At 33.7% G+C, this 21,040-nt stretch overlaps 1 pseudogene; it reads right to left on the minus strand.

The window, feature by feature from the left end:
• Nucleotides 1–10,334: 10,334 nt before the first annotated feature.
• LOC120610945 (uncharacterized) lies at nucleotides 10,335–10,453 on the minus strand (annotated as a pseudogene).
• Between the last annotated feature and the right edge of the window lie 10,587 nt (nucleotides 10,454–21,040).

The following is a 21,040-nucleotide window of genomic DNA, read 5'->3' on the forward strand; positions in this document are numbered from 1 at the left end:
TACTACCATCGATTTCTACCATTTATTTAATCTTCCCTAAATAGATCAGTTTACCAGTGTTTTTCAAAAGTATTTACAAACTAGTGGACAATAAATTATGCTTTTTTAAAAAACAGCTTTATTGACATATAATTCACATATCATAAACTTCACCCATTTGAGGTGTACAAGTCAACGTTTTAGTATTATTCGCAGAGTTGTACAATTATCACTACAATCTAATATTAGAATGTTATAATCACCCTAAAAAGAAACCCATACCCATCACCAGTCACTTCCCATCCTTCACCACTTCCCTAGGCAAACACAAATCAAATTTCTGACTCTATAGATTAGCCTATCCCGAATATTACATGCAAATGAAACCATAGAATATGTGGCCTTTTATGATTGGCCTCTTTAACCAGCATACTTTTTTTCAAAGTTCATCCACATTATGGTATGTATCAGTACTTTATTCCTTTTTATTGTGAGCACTACTCCACTGAATGGATGTGCCATATTCATCAACTGATGGACACTTGGGCCACTTAAAACCTTTGGCCATTATGAATAATGGTGCTATGAACTTTCACATACAAGTTTTTGTTTGGACGTCTGTTTTCATGTCTCTTTGGTATATGCCTAAGAGTAGACTTGTGGGTCATATGGAAACTCTATGTTTCAAGTTTTGAGGAACTAACTGTTTCAAAGAGGCTGTACTATTTTATATTCCCACTAGCAATATATGAGGATTCTAATTCTTCCACATTTTTGTAAACAATTGTTATTGTAAGTCTTTTCGATTAAAATCCTTCTAGTGCACATGAAGTGGTATCTCGTTGTAGTTTTGATTTGCATTTCCCTAATGGCTGATGATAATTAGCATCTTTTCATGTACTTATTGGCCATTTGTATAACTTCTTTGGTATTAAAAGAATTAGGTTATTTGTCTTTTTATTATTGAATTACAAGAGTTCATTTTATATTCTGGAAACATCCATTGTCAAATATAGGACTTGCGAATATTTTCTGTGAACTGTCTTTTCACTTTCTTGATTTTTGTCCTTCGAAGCACAAAGGTTTTAATTTTAATACAGTCAAATTTATCTATGTTTTACTTTTTTTGCTTTGTGCTTTGGTGTTGTATGTAAGAAGTCTTTGCCTAAGCCAAGGTCAGAAAGATTTACTCTTATGCTTTATTCCAAAAGTTTTATGATTTTAGCTCTTAAGACTTAGATCAATTTTGAGTTACTTTTTGTATGTGGTATGAGATAGGAGTCCAATTCATTCTTTCATATATGGATATCCAGTTTTCCCTTATCATTTGTTATAAAGATTATTCTTACCTCATTAGTTTTTTCATACCCTTGTTAAAAATCAAGTGACCATAAATATGAGTGTCAATTATCAGACTCTTAACTCTATTCAATTAATCTGTTTTCATTCTTATGCCAATGAAACATTGTCCTTATTACTGTAGCTTTGTAGTAAGTTTTGAAATCAGATCGTGTGAATGAACTCTCCAACATTGTTTTTTTTTTCCTTTTTTATTTTCTTTTATCTTTTTTCTATTAATTATTTTTTATTATGGTGACATTGATTAATGTAATCCAATAAATTTCAAGAGTACAATTCAATAGTGAGTCATGTAACCTATGTATATATATATATATATATATATATATATATATATTGCATTCTGTATTCACTGCCCATAGTTAGATTTCTTTCCAGCATGACATATTCTACCTCTACCTAACACCATCTCCCGACCTTCCCTCTGGTAACCACTGTCCACTGTCCATGTCCATGAGTCTCCATTTGTTTGTCATTTTTATTTGTTGCTTTTAGATTTATATCCCACATATAAAAAGTTGTGATTTTCCACTTTTTCTGTCTTGCTTATTTCGCTTAGCATGATTATCTCAAGATCCATCTATGTTGTCGCAAATGGCAGTGTTCCATCTCTTCTTATAGCTGAGTAATATTCCATTGTATACATGTACCACAGCTTCTTTATGCAATCCTCTATTGTAGAACACTTTGGTTGCTTCCATGTCCTGGCCACTATGAATAATGCTGCTATGAACATTGGTGTGTATATACCATTTCAGATAAATGTTTTCAAGTCCTTGGGGTAAATACCCAGTAGAGGCATTGCTGAATCATATGGTAGATCAATTCATAGGTTTTCAGAAACTTCCATGCTGTTTGCCATAGTAGTTGTACCAATTTGCAGTCCCAGCAGCAGTGTATGAAGGTTCCTTTTTCTCCACATCCTCTCCAGCATTTGTTATTACTTGTCCTGTTGATAATAGTCATTCTAACAGGTGAGAGATGGTCTCTCATTGTGGTTTTGATTTGCATTTCCCTAATAGCTAGTGAAGTTGAACATCCTTTCCTTATGTGTTTGTTCGCCATTCGTATGTCTTCTTGGGAGAAATGTCTGTTCGGGTCCTATGCCCATTTTAAATGGATTGTGTGTGTGTGTGTGTGTGTGTGTGACCATTGTGTGTGTGTGTGTGTGTTGTTGTTGTCATTGAGTTGTGTGAGTTCTTTGTATATTTTGGATATTAGGTTCTAATCAGAGATGTCGTTTGCAAGTATATTTGCCCAGTAGACTGGTTGTATTTTTTGCCTTGATGACAGTTTCTTTAGCTGTACAGAGCTTTTTAGTTTGATGTAGTCCCATTCATTTATTTTTGCTTTTACTTCCCTTGCTTTTGAGGTCAAATTCATAAAATTCTCTCTAAGTCCAAGGTCCATGAGTTTAGAACCTATGTTTACTTCTATGCAATTTATTGTTTCTGGTCTTATACTCAGGTCCTTAATCCATTGGAGTTAATTTTGGTGTGTGGTGATTGACAACAGTCTAGTTTCATTCTTTTGCATGTGGCTTTCCAGTTTTCCCAGCATCATTTATTGAAGAGGCTTTCCTTTCTCCACTGTATGTTTTTGGTTTCTTTGTTGAAAATTATTTGCCCACATATATGGGGGTTTACTTCTGGACTCTCAATTCTGTTCCACTGGTCTGTGTATCTGTTTTTCTACCAACACCATGCCATTTTGATTATTGTCGCTTTGTAGTATAATTTGAAGTTGGGAAGAGTAATACTTCCAGCCTTCCACTTTTTTCTCAGGATTGCTTTGGCTATTCAGGATATTTTGTGCTTCTATACAAATTTGATGATTATTTTGTTCTATTTCTTTAAAATATGCCAATGGAATTTTGATGGGAATTGCATTAAATCTGTACAATACTTTAGGTAAGAGGTCATTTTAATTATGTTTAGTCTTCTAATCCATGAACATGGAATATCTTTCAATTTTTATTTGTCTTCTTCAATTTAATTTAATAAAGTCTTATAGTTTTTATTATATAGGTCCTTCATATGTTTCATTAGGTTTATTCTTAGGTGTTTGATTCTTTTTGTTGCAATTGCAAAAGAAATAGTTTTTTCATTTTTTTCTGATAATTCACTATTAGAATATAGGAATGGTATAGATTTTTTAACATTGATTTTGTATCCAGAAACTTTACTGTATTTGCTTATTGTTTCCACTAGTGTTCTTGTGGAGTCTTTAGGGATTTCTGTATAGAGAATCATGTTATCTGCAAATAGTGACAGTCTGACTTCTTCATTTCCTGTTCGAATACATTTCATTCCTTTTCTTTCATGACTACACTTGCTAGGACCTCCAATGTTGCATTGAATAACAATGGTGAGAGTGCACAGACTTGTCTTATTCCTTATCTTAAAAGAAAGGTTTTTAGTTTTTCACTATTAAGTATAAAGTTAGCTGAGGGTTTGTCTTTTATGGCCTTTATTATGTTGAAGTACTTTCCTTCTATACTTATTTCATTAAGTGTTTTGATCATAAATGGTTGCCGTATCTTGTTGAAGGCTTTCTCTGCATCTATTGATAAGATCACATGGTTTCATCCTTTAATTTATTTATGTGGTGTATCACGTTAATTGTTTTGCATTTGTTGAACCATCCCTGTGCCCCTAGAATAAAGCCCACTAGATTGTAGTGTATAATCTTTTAAATATGTTGCTGTATTCAGTTCGTTAGTATCTTATTTAGGATTTTTGCATCTGTGTTCATGAGGGATACTGGTCTGTAGTTTTCTTTTTTGTGTGTTTTCTTTACTAGGTTTTGGTATCAGGGTAATATTGGCCTCATAAAATGTGTTAGGAAGTATTGCCTTGTCTTGGATTTTTTGGAAGAGTTTGAGGAAAATAGGTATTAAATCTTCTTTGAATGTTTGGTAGAATTCACTAGTGAAGCCATTTGGTCCTGGACTTTAACATTTTGATAGGATTTTCATGATTGTTTCAATTTCCATACTGCTGATTGGCCTATTTAGATTTTACAGTTCATCCTGATACAGTCTAGAAACATTGTATTTTCCAAATACTCGACTATTTCTTCTAGGTTATTAAATTTGTGTTATTTACATTTTCATAGTATTCTTGCAAGATCCTTTGTATTTCTGCAGTGTCTGTCGTAATTTCTCCTCTTTCCTCGCTAATTTTGTTCATTTGAGTCCTTTCTCTTTTTTCTTTAGTGAGTCTAGCCAGGAGTTTGCCAATTTTATTAAACTCCTCAAAGAACCAGCTCTTTGTTGCATTTATTTTTTCTATTTTTTTGTTTTGTTTTGTTTTCAATTTCATTTCATTTTGCTCTAATTTTGATTTTTTCTTTCCTTCTGCTGAATTTAGGCTTCATCTGTTCTTCCTTTTCTAGTTTTTAAAGATGAAGCATTAAGTTGTTTATTTGGGCTCGTTCTTGTTTTTGGAGGTAGGCCTGTAATGATATGAACTTTCATCTTATGACCACTTTCTCTGTGTCCCAGAAGTTTAGATATGTTGTACTATCATTATCATTTGTTTCCATGTATTTCTCAATCTCTCTTTTTATTTCTTCTCTGACCCAGTCATTCTTTAGTAGCATGTTGTTTAATCTCCATGTATTTGTGGTTCTTCCTGCTTTCTTTTTGCAATTGATTTCTAGTTTCAAAGCATAATGATCAGAGAATATGTTTGGTATGATTTCAACCCTCTTATATTTATTGAGGCTATCTCTGTATCCCAGTATGTGGTCAATCCTTGAGAATGTTCCATGTGCACTAGAGAAGAATGTATAAGCAGCTCTTTTGGGATGGAAGGCTCTGTGAATGTCAATTATGTCCAGTTGGTCTAATGTGTCATTTAAGAATGTTATTTCCTTATTGATTTTCTGTTTGGATGATCAGTCCATACCTGACAGTGGAGTGTTTAGGTCCTCTACTATGATAGTGTTTTGGTCTGTTTCTCCCTTTAGTTTTGTTAGTAATTGGGAGCATAGATATTAATAAGTGTTATGTCTTCTTGGTGTATGATTCCCTTTATCATTTTGAAGTGTCTCTCAGTATCTTTCTTTAACTTTTTATTTTAAAGTCTATTTCGTCCAATATTAGTACCGCTACTCCCGCTTTTCTCTGAATGCCATTTGTTTGGATTATCCTTTTCCAGCCTTCCACTTTGAGACTATATTTGTCTTTGGAACTGAGATGTATGTTCTCTAGGTGGAATATGATTGAATTTTGTTTTTTGATCCAATTTGCATCTCTGTGTCTTCTTATTGGTGAGTTTAGTCCATTTACGTTTAAGGAGATTATTTTTTTCTAGCTGTTTTTTCTATAGCTATTTTATCTTTTATTTTCTGGTAGTTCAGTGTTCCCATTTTTTTCTTGTTCTTGCATTTCTATCTGTTTGGTTGGTTTTTGTGTATTTTCCCTCTGGTCCTTCTTGTTTTATGTTATGTACTTCTGGAGCTTTGGTGTGGTTACTATTAATAATATGTAAAGGATAGTTACATATATACAGTAGTCCATTTTCTTCTCCATTCCCCTTTGTGAATTTGAATCTTTGATTCTTCCCCTTTTCTGTTGTTGTTCTCTCAAATTGTCCCTATGTATGCTAAGCATTCATTTCTAACTTGCAATAGCAATTCTCTTCTCATCGTTTAAGCTTATAATACCCTGATTTTAATAAGTGTTTCTCTATTCTGCCTCTATCGGCCTGCTAATCGCCTTACTCATAGTTAGGTGTTTTTTTGTCATTTTGTTTCACGTGAGCTGACCCCTTTCAGTATTTCCTGTAATACAGGCCTCGTAGTGGAGAATTCCCTCAATTTTTGTATGTCTGGAAAGGTCTTTATTTCTCCTTTGTATCTAAAAGAGGGCTTAGCTGGATACATTATTCTAGGCTCATAATTTCTTTCACTTAATAGTTTGAATATTTGATTCCACTTTTTTCTTGCTTGTAAGCTTTGTGCTTAGAAGTCTGACGATAGCTTAATGGTTTTTTTCTGTATAGATTACTGTCTTCTTTTCCCTAGCTTTCCTGAGAATTCTTTCTTTGTCATTAATTTTTGATAATTTTAATATAATTGTCTTGGAAAGGCCTTTTTGGGTTGTGATAATTAGGTGTTCTATCAGCTTCTTAGATACCAAGTTCCAGCTCATTCCTTAAATTTTGAAAATTCTCGTCAACTATTTGTCTGAATATGCTCTCTGATACCATCTCCATTTTCTTCTCTTTCTAGGATACCCATTATTCTTTTGTTACATTTCCTTATGGTGTCTGCTAGTTCTTGTATTTCTCTTTCATTATTTTTTATTCTTCAATCTCTTTCTTCTTCTTTCGGAATTAGTTCTAGATTTCTGTCTTCAAAATCACTGATCCTTTCCTCATTCTGGTCAATTCTATTTCTTAAGCTTGCTATTTCACTCTGCATCTCTTTTAATGTGTTCTTCATCTCCAGAAGTTCTATTTGGTTCTTTTTTTAAGGTTTCAATCTCCTTGCTAAAAAACTCATTTTGCTGGTCTATTTTTTTCTAATTTCTTGAAATTGTTGATTGGAATTATTTTGCATCTCATCAAGATTTTTTTTCAGAAGTGCAATCTTGAATTCTCTGTCATTTAAATCATATATTTCTATGTCTTTAAGCTTATTTTCTGAAAATTTTTCTCTTTCTTTCTGATATTTGATGGACTATTTCTCCACTGGGGCATTAATGGGAACATATTCTGGGATTTTTTGTTGTTGTTTTTGTTTGTTTGTTTGTTTGTTTTTCTGAAGGAAGATTTATCAAATAAAGGTCTCTCTTTAGCTTTTTGATAGGAAGGTGTTTTTCTTTGATTTCCAGTAGGTGGCATCCAAGCCTCTTAGATCTCTGCTTTGAGGCTAATAATGCCTTTTTTTCCCTCTCTAATAAATATTCAAGTAACGATTGCTACCCTTGATCCCAGCCCCTTTGAGTGGTACTGACAGTAGATTTCTGTTTCAGTATCATTTGCTCAAATTCCCCTGGGGCTCTGTGGTGCTAGGTCTAGGAAAATATCGGATGGAGAGATGGAGAGAATGTGCGCTCTGGGATGGTGGGTGGGGGGGTGCTGCTAGTCATTGTGTTTCAGTACCCCGCTTTGCAATCAAGGCTGCTAATACACAGCTGTTGCCCCTCCGCACTTAGTTCCCATTCCACTTTCTGCCCTAATCCTTGGGCTCCCTTGGGTGGAACTCACAGATCCCTCAGGCAGGGCCATTAGGGGATATGGCTTCAATTTCTCCCCCTCCCACCTCCCGCAGGGAACTCCAGCTGCATGAGGCGGCTTCTTCATTCCTCCCAATTTACCTCCCAGACTTCCATGGTTTCAACCTCTGGAAACTCTCATGCATAGATCACTCACTCAGATGTGCTTATGTGCAGATTGGGTGTTATTTGTTACGTTTTAGATTTTCAACTTATTTTTATTTCAAGGAGAGAGATCTGAGGATATCTCTCACTCTGCCATGCTTCTAACATGACCTCTGTTCTTCTTTTTCAAGACTATTTTGATTATTCTTTGTCTCTTGCATTTCTTTATGAATTTTATGATCATTTTCTTTTTAAAAAGCCAGATAGGATTTGATAAGAATTGCACTAAATCTGTATATCAATATGAGGAATATTGCCATCCTAACAACATTAAGTTTTTTGGTTCATGAACATGTGATATCTTTTAATTTATTTAAATGTAAATTTCTTTCAACAATGTTTTGTAGTTTTTTGTTTAGAAGCATTACACTACTTTTTAAAAATAGGCTTTATTTTTAGAGCAGTTTTAGGTTAACACCAAAATTTAGCAGAAAGTACAGGGAGTTCCCAAATACCCCCATACATGCACAGCCTCTCCCATTATCAATATCACACAAAACAATGGTACATTTGTTACAAATGACGAACCTACATTGATACATTATTATTACTCATAATCTCTAGTATACATTAGCGTTCACTCTTGGTGTCGTACTATCTATAGGTTTTCACGAAAGTGTAATGAAATGTGTCCACTATTATAGTATCATGCAGAATAATTTCACTGCCCTAAAAATTCTCTGAGCTCTGCCTATTTACCCTTCCCTTTCCCCAAACCTTGGCAACCACAAAACTTTTTACTGTCTCCATAATTTTGCCTTTTTCAGAATGACAGTTTAATAATACAGTCTGTAGCTTTTTCATAGTGGCTTCTTTCATGTAGTAATATGTATCTAAGATTCTTCCATGTCTTTTCATGGCTTGATAGCTCATTTCATTTTAGTGCTGAATAATATTCCATTGTCTGTACCAGTTTATTTATCCATTCACCTACCGAAAGACATCTTGGTTGCTTTCAAGTTTTGGCATTTATGAATAAAATTGCTGTAAACCATTTGCCAATTTTTGTGTGAACACTGGTTTTCAACTCATTTAGGTAAATATGAAGGAAGGTGATTGCTGGATCTTACACTGCTTTTTACAATTTACTTTCAAGTATTTTATTTTATTTTTTGATGCTATTACAAGAAGAATTGTTATTCTTAATTTCATTTTTGAATTGCTCATTGTCAATATATAGAAATACAATCGAGTTTTGTATGTTAATTTTATATCTTGAAACTTTGCTGAACTCGTTTATAGTTCTCACAATTTTTTAGTTTATTCATAGAATTTTTTATGAAAAATAATTAAATGAGTTTCAAGTGTACAATTAAACAGTTTGTCATATATATATTGCATTGTGTGTTCACCAGATTTTTAATGTATTGGATCATGTCATCTGCAAATAGAAATAGTTTTTAGTTCTTCCTTTCCAACCTAGATTCTAATCTTTCTTTTTCTTGCCTGATTTCCATGGCTAGAACTTACAATACAATTCTGAATAGAAGTGGCAAGAGCAGACATTTTTGTCTTTTTCCTGATATTAGAAGGAGAGCATTTACTCTTTCACAATTATGATGATAGCTGTGGTATCTTACCTAAAACGTCATCACCAAACCCAAGGTTACCTAGATTTTCTCTTGTGTGGTCTTTTACAAGTTATATGATTTTGTTTTTACATTTAGGTCTATGATCTATTTTGAGTTTATTTTTGTGAAAAGATGTAAAGTCTGTGTCTAGATCCATTTTTTTTTTTTGCATGTGAACATGCAATTACTATAAGACCATTTGTTGAGAAGACTATTTTTTTCCATTGTATTGCCTTTGCATCTTTGTTGATGATTTGACTTTATTTGTGTGGATCTATTTCTGGGCTCTCTATTCTGTTCCATTGATCTGTTTGTCTCTTCTTTTGCTAAAACCACACTGTCTTGATTAGTGAAGCTGTAGAGTAAATCTTGAAGTCAGGTAGTATCAGTCCTCTGACTGTTCTTTTTTCATTGTTATGTTGTCTATTCTGAGCCTTTTGCCTTTTCTTATAAACTTTAGAATCAGTTTGTAAACATCCACAGAACAATTTGGTATTTTAATTGGGATTACATCAACTCTATAGATGGAGTCAGAAAGATTTGACATCTTAATAATATTGAGTCTTCCAATCCATGTACATAGAATATCTTTTAATTTATTTAGATCTTCTTTATTTTTCTTTGTCAGAGCTTTTTAGTTTTCACCATACATATCCTGTATATTTTGTTAGATTTATATCTAAGTAATTTTTTGGTTTAATATAAATAGTACTGTGTTTTTAATTCCAAACTCCAGTTGCTGATATATAGGAAAAAAAAAAAACTGACCTTTGTATATTAACCTTGTATCCTACAACCTCGCTATAATTACTGATTAGTTCTAGATGTTTATTTATTTTTTGTCTATTCTTTGAAATTTTCTATATAGGCAATCATGTCATCTGTGAACAATAGCAGTTTTATTTCTTCCTTACCAATCTGTATATCTTTTCTTTTCTTGTCTTGTCTTACTTCTAAGCTAGGACTTTGCAATTGAATAGGAGTAGTGAGAGAGACATCCTTTTCTTGTTCTTTTTTTTTCCAGTTTTTTTAAACACCTACAGCACCCAGTATTTCTAGGTGGTCTCCCATCCAAGTACTAACCAGGCCCGACCCTGCTTAGCTTCCAAGATCAGACAAGATCGGGCCCGTTCAGGGTGACATGGCTGTAGACATTCTTTTTTCATTCTTGATCTTAGGGGAGAAGCATCTAGTTTATCACTATTAAGTATTATGTTATATGAAGTTATTGTAGATGTTCTTTATTAAGAGGAATTTCCCTTATATGCCTACTTGCTGAGAGTTTTATCATGAATAGCAATTGTGTTTTTGTCAAATGCTTTTTATGTACCAAACAATATGATTATATGATCATATGTTTATGAGATGTGTTATATTAATTGATTTTTTCATATTGAACCAGTCATATATCTGTAATAAATCTTGCTTAGTTGTGGTGTATAATTCTATTTATACATCATTGGATTTTATTTGGTGAAACTTTGAGGATTTTTGCATCTATATCATGAGATGTATTGGTCTGTAAATTTTTATTCTTGTAATGTCTTTATCTAGTTTGGTATTAAGATAATGATGGCCTCATAGAATGAGTTAAGAAGTATTCTTTCTGCTCATTCTATTGAGTTTTTAATGCACGCAACCATACTTCTAATTTTCAAGAGTGCTAAACATTTTACTTTGAAATCATCCTATCATCTTTCTGCTTTAATTTTTTAAATTTATTTATAACTTAGCCATATATATACACATAAAAATATAAATGTGGTTATATATACATGCCCCCCTTTTCAGTGCAGTCTATTTTTTCTTTACCTTTGTGCTCGAATTTCTCACCTCCTTTTCTAAAAACAGCCTCTTCATTAACCCATTTAACAATCCAGTATGTCTTTCCATATTTTTTTACTTTTCTATAATACTTTACAGATAGATTTACACATGCATGTATATATAAATACATATTCAGGTTTTTGTCATTGCTACTAAAATGATATCATATTAATGATGCTTTTCTGTATCTTGTATATTGCATGTAATGATAACCTTATGTGAATGTCTCCAAGTAAACTTGTATAGTTTTAACTCATTCTTTTAAATGATTATATAATATTGTGGTATATATTATACTTTATCCTTTCTTGTTTTGGTAAACTTTAATTTTGTTTCCAGTACTACCGTAATAATTTTTGCACATATGACTTGTGCTTATATTTCTATGAACTAGGTATCCAAAAGTTAGATTAATGAGTCCAAGGGGTATGTGTGTGTGTGTACATGTATATGTGTGTGTGTGTGTGTGTGTGTGTGTACCCACACGTACATAAATACACATATATATAGTTTTATAGATCATTTCGCAAGTTTTGACTTATAAGTCCCAAAAGTCTTAACACCAGATTTTTACCTCCAATGTATATGAATAACCTTTTTTTTTTCACATCCTTGCCCATAATTGTATTATAATTCTTAATGTTGGCCAATCTCATGTATGTAAACTAGTAACCTCATTATTTCTTTAATTTGCATTCATTTAATTACTATAAAATTTAGCTTCCTCCACCCAATATTTATTGATTCATTGGTCATTTAGGTTTGCTATGCTGTGAATTCCTGATTCTCATCCTTTTCTTATTTTTTAAAAAAATTTAGGGTGTCTTTTTTCTAGTCAATTTGTAAGAGTAATTTCTATTAATTTGTATATTAACCTTTGTCATATTTATTAAGACATATTTCCTAATTTGTTGTTTGTTTGTATATTAATAATATCTTTTGTCATACAAAAATATACAATTTGCTTATTATCAAATATATCAATCTTTATTTTTTTACCTTCAGATTTTCCAGTGTAGATGATTTCTCTGACTCCTATATTGTACATAGATTTTCTTTTCTTGCAACATTTGTATTGTTTTACTTTCTATATTTAACTTTTCATCTGGATTCTATGATATACAGTATTGTACATGCTATAAGATGGCAGTTCAATTGTATTAATAGTCAGTTATACTGTAAATTCAACTAACACCTTTATTTTATATTATTTTGTATACATATATAGGTATTTATAAAATTACATTGGCATTATAGTGTATTGATAATCACTAAGGCAAGTCTTCTCACTATTTCTTTTTTGTAATTTTCTTGCATATTCTTGCTCATTTATTTTTCATATAAACTTATATTATTGTATTCAACTCCAAAATGATAAATCCTGTGTATTCTAGTTACTATTGAATTAGTTATATTTTAATTTTGGGAGATTTGATCTTTTAGGATATTAATTAAATCTTCTCATCAGAGAACATGGTTTATCTTTCTAATTGCTCAGATTTTATTTTCCATCTTTGCATAAGATTTTATCATTTTCTTTATATAATTCTGCTTCTCTTGTTAAATTTATTTCTGCTTATCTTATATTATTTCACTATAATGAATGGAATGTTTTTTCCACTTTCTACTTCTTTTCTCCTTAACTTAGCTCTTTGCATTTAAGCCTTACTCTGACAATCTTGTTTTAAATATTGCCAAATTTTCATATTATTGGTCACTTTGGGAGGTGGTGATAAAACTTAAATCACTAAGTCATATAGTCCAAGTCCTACCTGGAGAAAACTAGGTAAATTTATCCAAACTATCTGAACATTCTCTATTGGATATCTTTCATTTGCCCCTCTAGATCCATTCCCCACCCTTTTGCACCCTACTTTGTGTTCCAGGATGTGACTTTGTCCCTTGGCTTCTGATTGAGTTCATCTAGTGGGAAGCCCTGGCAGGAGATCAAAGGGTAGAAGATTGATGTTGTGATATTTATGCCATTCAGCTCCCTCTCTGCAAGCTAATCACTGATTGGCTACAGCCTTCAAATGAAGGTCTAAGCTTCTGTATAGTAGCCCTCAACATGCAGCCCTCTTTATCTTGGGAGATATAGTCATGCATCACTTAACGATAGGGATATATTCTAAGATATGTGGTGTTAGATAATTTCATTGTTGTGCAAATAAGATAGAGTACACTTAGAGAAACCTAGATGGTATAGCCTACTACATACTTAAGCTGTATGGTATAGCCTATTGCTTCTAGGCTACTAACCTATGCAGCATGTTACTGTATTGAATACTGTATTGAATAATGTATCCACTGTGGGAAAGCCCTCAGTCAGAGGTCATCTATTATTGGGCATCAAAAAACTCATGGCAGGGGAAAGCCTTGTGAGCACAATAGCATTTATTTGGAGTTGACATGTTATTCAACATCAGAAAAGTCATAGTGGAGAAATACCCCATATGAGTACAAGGAATGTATAAATCTTTTGGTCAGAGTTCATACCTCATCGGACATCAGAGAATTCATAGTCATCAGAAACCCTATTTGTGTTGCCAATGTGGAAAAAAAATTTCAGATGAAGATCTGCTCTTAATGACCATTAGAATATTTATAATGGGGAAAAGCATTATGAATGCAATAAATGTGATCAAGCCTTTGTGGGGAGATCTCACTTTATTAGCCATCATCAAATCACAGTGGAGGAAACCCCTAGGAAAGCAGCAATGTGAAAAGGCCTTCAGTTGGAAATCTGATCTTGTTTGACATCAGAAAATTCATAATGGAAAATCTTTGACTATGACATGGAATAGGTTCCAATCAGAGTCTAAGTTTGTGGGATAAGCAATTATTGGTCTCTAGAAGCGTCTCGATGGTGTAATTGTAAAAATGCAGATGAAAGCAGTATTTAACTAACACTAATCATAATGAATAAAAACCTATAAATATTAATAATTATTTAGTGTTCAAGTATATAAAAATAGTGAAAAAACTGAAGTTAGATTTACAGGTTTGTTAGGTTTCAGATAATCCAAAGATGAGCCAGGTTTATAATAGACTGTAAAATTCCTTTTCTTTTAAACTAAGTTTATTGGGGTAACATTGATTAATAACTATATAATTTTCAGGTGTACGTTATAATTTGATATCTGTATATTCCATTCTGTGTTTACCACCTAAAGTCCAGTTTCCTTCAGCTACCATAAATTTGATCCCCTTTACCCATTTCATTCTCCCCTACCCCCCCATATATTTGACCTCTTTACTCCCCATCATCTTACCTCCCCCCTCTCCCCTCCTCCCCCATTCCCTACTGTCTGGTAACCACTAGTCTATAGTCCTTGTCCACGAGTCTCTGTTTGTCCTGTTCATTTGTCGCTCTAGGTTTATATCCCGCATATAAGTGATATCATGTGATTTTCAACTTGTTATGTCTGGATCATTTTGCTTAGCATGATTATCTCGAGGTTCATCCATGTTTTTGCAAATGGCAGTATTTCATTTCTTCTTATGGCTGAATAATATTCCATTGTATATGTGTACCACAAGCTTCTTTAGCCAATCATCTATCGTAGGACACTTCAGTTGCTTCCATGTCCGGGCCACTGTGAATAATGCTGCTATGAACAATGGTGTGCAAATATCTTTTCATATATGGGTTTTCAAGACTTTGGGATAAATACCCAGTAGAAAGATTGCTGGATCACATGGTAGACCAATTCTTAGATTTTGAGGAACTTCCATACTGTTTTCCATAGTGGCTCTACGAATTTGCAGTCCAAACAGCAGTGTATGGGGGTTCCTATTACTCCAAATCCTCCCTAGCATTTGTTATTACTTGTCCTGTTGAATATACTTATTATACCAGATGTGAGATGGTATCCCATTGTAGTTTCGATTTGCATTTCCCTTATAGCTAGTGATATTGAGCATCTTTTCAAATATTTGTTGGACATTTGTATATACTTTAGGGAGAAGTGTCTGTTCAGGTCCTCTGCTCACTTTTTGATTGGCTCATTCGTTGTTGTTGTTATTGAGTTGTATGAGTTCTTTGTATATTTTAGATATTAGGCCCTTATCGGAGGTTTTGCTTGCAAGTATATTTTCTCATTTGGATGGTTGTCTCTTTACCTTGTTGATGGTTTCTTTTGCTGAGCAGAAGCTTTTTAGTTTAATATAGTCCCATTCATTAATTTCAGCTTTTACTTCCCTTGTTTTGAGGTCAAATTCATAAAATCCTCTTTAAGTCCAAGATCCTTGAATTTAGTTGCTATGTTTTCTTCTATGCATTTTATTGTTTCAGGTCTTATATTCAGGTCCTTAATCCATTTTGAGTTAATTTTGGTGTGGAGTGATAGACAAACAGTCTAGTTTCATTCTTTTGCAGGTAGCTTTCTAGTTTTCCCAGCACCATTTATTGAAGAGGCTTTCCTTTCTCCACTGTGTGTTTTTGGATTTTTTGTCGAAATTATTTGCCCATATAAATATGAGTTTACTTCTGGACTCTCAATTCTGTTCCACTGGTCAGTGTGTCTGTTTTGCTGCTGATACCATGCCATTTTGATTACTGTTGCTTTGTAGTATAATTTGAAGTCGGTCAGAGTGATGCCTCCACCTTTGTTCTTTTTCTCAGGATAGCTTTGGCAATTCAGAGTCTTTTGTGCTTCCATATAAATCTAATGATTTTTTGTTCGATTTCTTTAAAAAATGCCGATGAGATTTTGATGGGGATTGCATTAAATCTGTATAATGCTTTAGGTAATGTGGTCATTTTAACTATGTTGATTCTTCCAATCCAAGAACACAGAATATCTTTCCATTTTTGTATCTTCTTCGATTTCTTTTAATATGGTCTTATAGTTTTCATTATATAGGTCCTTCACATATTTTGTTAGATTTATTCCTCGATATTTTATTCTTTTTGTTGCAATTGCAAAAGGAATTATTTTTTTCTACTTCTTTTTCTGACACTTCATTATAAGCGTATAGGAATGCTACGGATTTTTGAACATTGATTTTGTATCCAGAAACTTTACTGTATTTGCTTCTTGTTTCTAGTACTGTTCTTGTGGAGTCTTTAGGGTTTTCTATATAGAGAATCATGTCATCCGCAAATAGTGACAGTTTGAATTCTTCGTTTCCTATTTGCATGCCTTTTATATCTTTCTCTTGTCTGATTGCACTCGCTAGGACCTCCAATGTTATATTGAATAACAGTGGCAATAGTGGACAGCCTTGCCTTGTTCCTGATCTTAGAGGGAAGGTTTTTAGTTTTTCACCATTAGGTATAATGTCTGCTGAGGGTTTGTCATATACGGCCTTTTTAATGTTAAGATACTTTCCTTCAATACCGATTTTGTGAAGTGTTTTGATCATAAATGGTTGCTGTATATTGTTGAAGGCTTTTTCTGCATCTATTGATATGATCATATGATTCTTATTTTTTAATTTGTTTATGTCATGTATCACATTAATCGATTTGAGTATGTTGAATCATCCTTGTGCCCCTGGGATGAAGCCCACTTGACCATGGTGTATAATCTTTTTAATATGTTGCTGTATTTGGTTTGCCAGTATCTTATTTAGGATTTTTGCATCCATGTTCTTGAGAAATATTGGTCTGTAATTTTCTTTTTCATATGTTATCTTTACCAGGTTTTAGTATCAGAGTAATATTGGCGTCATAAAATGAGCTGGGAAGTATTGCTTCCTCTTAGAATTTTTGGAAGAGTTTGAGGAGAATAGGTATTAAATCTTTGAATGTTCGGTAGAATTCACTGGTGAAGCCATTTCATCCTGGACTTTTACTTTTTGGTAGGTTTTTGATGATTATTTCAATTTCCATACTGCTGATTGATCAGTTTAGGTTTTCCAGTTCTTCTTGATTCAGTCTAGGAAGATTGTATTTTGCTAAGTATTGGTCCATTTCTTCTAGGTTACTGTATTTGGCATTATATACTTTTTCATAGTATTTTTGTTTGATCCTTTGTATTTCTGCGATGTCAGTCGTAATTTCTCCTCTTTCATCCCTGATTTTGTTTATGTCTTTTCTCTTTTTTCTTTAGTGAGTCTAGCCAGGGATTTGTCAATTTCATCAGCCTTCTCAAATAACTAGCTCTTGGTTGCTTTTATTTTTTCTATTGTTTTTGTTCGTTTGTTTGTTTTCAATTTCATTTATTTCTGCTCTAATTTTGATTATTTCTTTCCTTCTGCTGACTTTAGGCTTCATGTGTTCTTCCTTTTCTAGTTTTTTAAGGTGAAGTATTAGGTTGTGTATTTGGGCTTGTTCTTATTTTTGGAGGTAGGCCTGTAATGATATGAACTTTCCTCTTATGACTGCTTTTCCCATGTCCCAAAAGTTTCGACATATTGTATTATCATTATTATTCATTTCTATGTGTCTCTTGATCTCTCTTTTTATTTATTCTCTGACCCAGTTATTCTTCAGTAGCATGTTGTTTATTCTCCATGTATTTTTGATTCTTCTTGCTTTCTTTTTTCATTTGATCTCTATTTTCAAAGCATTATGATCAGAGAATATGGTTGGTATGATTTCAGCCCTCTAATATTTGTTGAAGCTATCTCTGTGTCCCAGTATGTGGTCGATTCTTGAGAATGTTCCATGTGCACTAGGGAAGAATGTATAAGCAGTCTAATGTGTCATTTAAGGATCAACTGGACATAATTGACATTTACAGAGACTTCCTTATGGGTTTTCTGTTTGGATGATCAGTCCATATCCGACAGTGTAGTATTTAGGTCTCCTACTATGACAGTGTTTTGGTCTGTTTCTCCCTTTAATTCTGTTAGTAATTGCTTTATATATTTCAGGGCTCCCTGATTGGAAGCATAGATGTTAATAAGTGTTATGTCTTCTTGGTGCATGATTCCCTCTACCATTATGAAGTATCCCTCAGTATCTTTCTTTACTTTTTTTATTTTGAAGTCTATTTCTTCCAATATTAGTACCTCTACTCTCACTTTTCTCTGAATGCCATTTGCTTGAAATATCATTTTCCACCCTTTACTTTGAATCTATATTTGCCTTTGGAGCTGAGATGTATCTCCTGGAGGCAGCATATGGTTGGGTTTTGTTTTTTGATCCAATCTGCAACTCTGTGTCTTTTTATTGGTGAGTTCTGTCCATTTACATTTAGGATGATTATTGAAATATGAGGTCTTCTTATAGCCATTTTATCCTTTTCTTTCTGGTAGCTCGGTGTTTCCATTGCTTTCTTGTCCTTGTGTTTCTGTTTTCTTTATTTTTGTTGGCTTTTGTGGGTTTTGCCTCTGGTTCTTTTTGTTTTATGTTATATACTTCAGTTCTGAATCTTTGGTATGTGGTTGCCATTATGAAATATGAAAAGGATATATATACAGTCACCCATCTTCTTCTATGCGTGTCTTATTTCCATTCCCCTTTGTGAGTTTGGATCCTTTAATCCTCCCCTTTTCAGTCATTGTTATCTCAATTTGTCCCTATGCATGGTGAACGTCCATTAATATCTTGCTATATCAATTCTCTTATTATTTAAGCTTATAATGTCCTGTTCTTAGTAAGGATTGCACTCCTCTGCTACTATTTACCTGATAGTCACTTTACTCCTAATTATGTATTTTTCTTTTGTCATTTTGTTTTAGGTGAGCTGAACTCTGTCATTTTTTCCTGTAATGCAGGCCACTTAGTGAAGAATTCCCTCCATTTTTGTATGTCTGGAAAGGTCTTCACTTCTCCTTCATATCTAAAGGAGAGCTTAGGTGGATACATTATTCTAGGCTGATAGTTTCTTTCACTTAAGAGTTTAAATATTTGATTACGTTCTTTTCTGGATTGTAAGGTTTGTGCTGAGAAGTCTGAGGATAATCTAATGGGTTTTCCTTTATTAGTTACTGTTCTGTTCTCCCTGGCTGCCCTGAGAATTCTATCTTTGTTGTTGATTTTTGATAATTTTAATGCGATGTGTGTTGGCGAAGGCCTTTTTGGGTTGAGATAACTGGGTGTCCTGTTGACTTCTTGAATTTCAAGCTCCAGCTCATTCCTTAGATTTGGGAAATTCTCATCAACTATTTGTCTGAAAGTGCTTTCTAGTCCCTGCTCCTTTTCCTTGCCTTCGAGAATGCTCATTATTCTTATGTTTCCTCTCTTGATGGTATGAGCTAGTTCTTTATTATTCTTCTCTTTCATTATTTTTCATTCTTCAGTTTCTCTCTTCTACCTTCTGGTTTATTTCTAGATTCCTGTCTTCGATATCACTGATCCTTTCCTCCATTTGGTCGACTTTATTTTCAAAGCTTGCTATTTCATTTTTCAACTTTTGCAGTGTGTTTTTTTTTTCCTCTCCAGAAAATCTATTCTGTTCTATTTCAGGGTTTTAATCTTCTTCCTCTGCTCATCTAGTTGTTTTTCAATTCCTGAAATTATTGATATGACTCGTTTCGGAACTCACTGAGTTTTTTCAGAAGTACCATCTGAATTCTCTGTCATTTAAGTTGCATATTTCTATGTCTGTAAGCTTATTTTCTAGAGATTTTTCTCTTTATTTCTGAGATGCCTTGTCACTTTGATTGCTCATGATGTTTAATGGACTATTTCTCTGCCTAGACATTAATGGAAGTGTATTCTGCTATTTTTCCAGAAAGAAAATTTATTATATAAAGGTCTCTCTTTAGCCTGTTGCAAAGAAGGCGCTTTTCTTTTGGTTTCCAGTAGGTGGTATCTAAGCCTCTTGGATCCCTGCTTTATATAAAGCCTTAATAATGTCTTTTTAATTTTCTTGTAGATATTTAATTACGCTTGCTACCCTCAGTTTCAGTCCCTGTTAGTGTCAGCGACTGTCTCGATAGCATTTGCTCAGATTCCCCTGGGGCTCTGTGGTGATGGGTCTTGGAGGGTATGGGGAGAGGAACCCCCTGTGTTGGGGATTGGAGGCTGTGGCTTAGCCCCAGTTTTTAAACAATGGCTCGTTAAAATCAACTGTTGTTTCTCTGCCGTCCAGACCCTCTTCTCTGCTTTCTGCCCTGATGACTGGGCCCTATTGCCAGCTGCATGGAACTCACAGCACTCCCAAGAAGAACTGTTCAGGGAAGTTGCCACACTTTCTCCCTTTCTCCTCCTCCTGCAGAGAGCTCCAGCAGCTGTGAGAGGCAGTTTTATTTCTCCCAGTCCACTGCCCGACACCTGGGGTTCTGACCTGTGGTAGTTCTTACGTGCAGATCCCATGCCTCAGATGTGCTGGTGTGCAGTTTGGGTGTTTTTTGTTGAGTTTTAGATGTTCAGCTCATTGTTATTTAAAGGGGAGAGATCTGGAGACATTACTCACTCAACCAAGTTTTCGCTGATTCTCCAATTTAATTCTTTTTAAAGCACTAGCCCAGGAGTTTAAGAAGCCATCAGGGGATATGGAGAGGTGGAGGGTAAAGCAGTTACAAGCCCAGCTGCTGCCCAAGGATGTGAATGAGCAGATCAGCAACACAGACTGTCAACTGTAAAATTCTAATATGCTGATTCATATGTTTGTTACCAAATTAAATGCTTTTTATTGTTCTTTATTTAGAGGCAGCATAGCCTCTATCACATATCGTTCACTCACCACCTCTGAAATCATAGATATATCTGCTGACCTCTTTGAGCATCAGCACCTGATCTGTAAAATGGGAATAACAACACCCATCAATATTGAGAAGATTAGATAAGATTCTGTTTATGAAAAAATCCTGATATAATGCTTGGCACATAGTACATGTTCAAGTAGAACAAAGTATAATGTCCCAAATTCTTTCATCTTGCAACTACCAAAATTCACATTATATGAAGATCTAAACATTGAATGAATGAGTATTATGTAGTTTTTATTGTCACAAAACTGGACAAAACCACTCTTTGCTTCATAATAATCCCTGACTCCCATTGCTGTAAGGATGG

Source organism: Pteropus medius, unplaced genomic scaffold (genome assembly GCF_902729225.1).
Source record: "Pteropus medius unplaced genomic scaffold, Ma_sr-lr_union100, whole genome shotgun sequence".
In the NCBI taxonomy this organism is placed as follows: Eukaryota; Metazoa; Chordata; class Mammalia; order Chiroptera; family Pteropodidae; genus Pteropus; species Pteropus medius.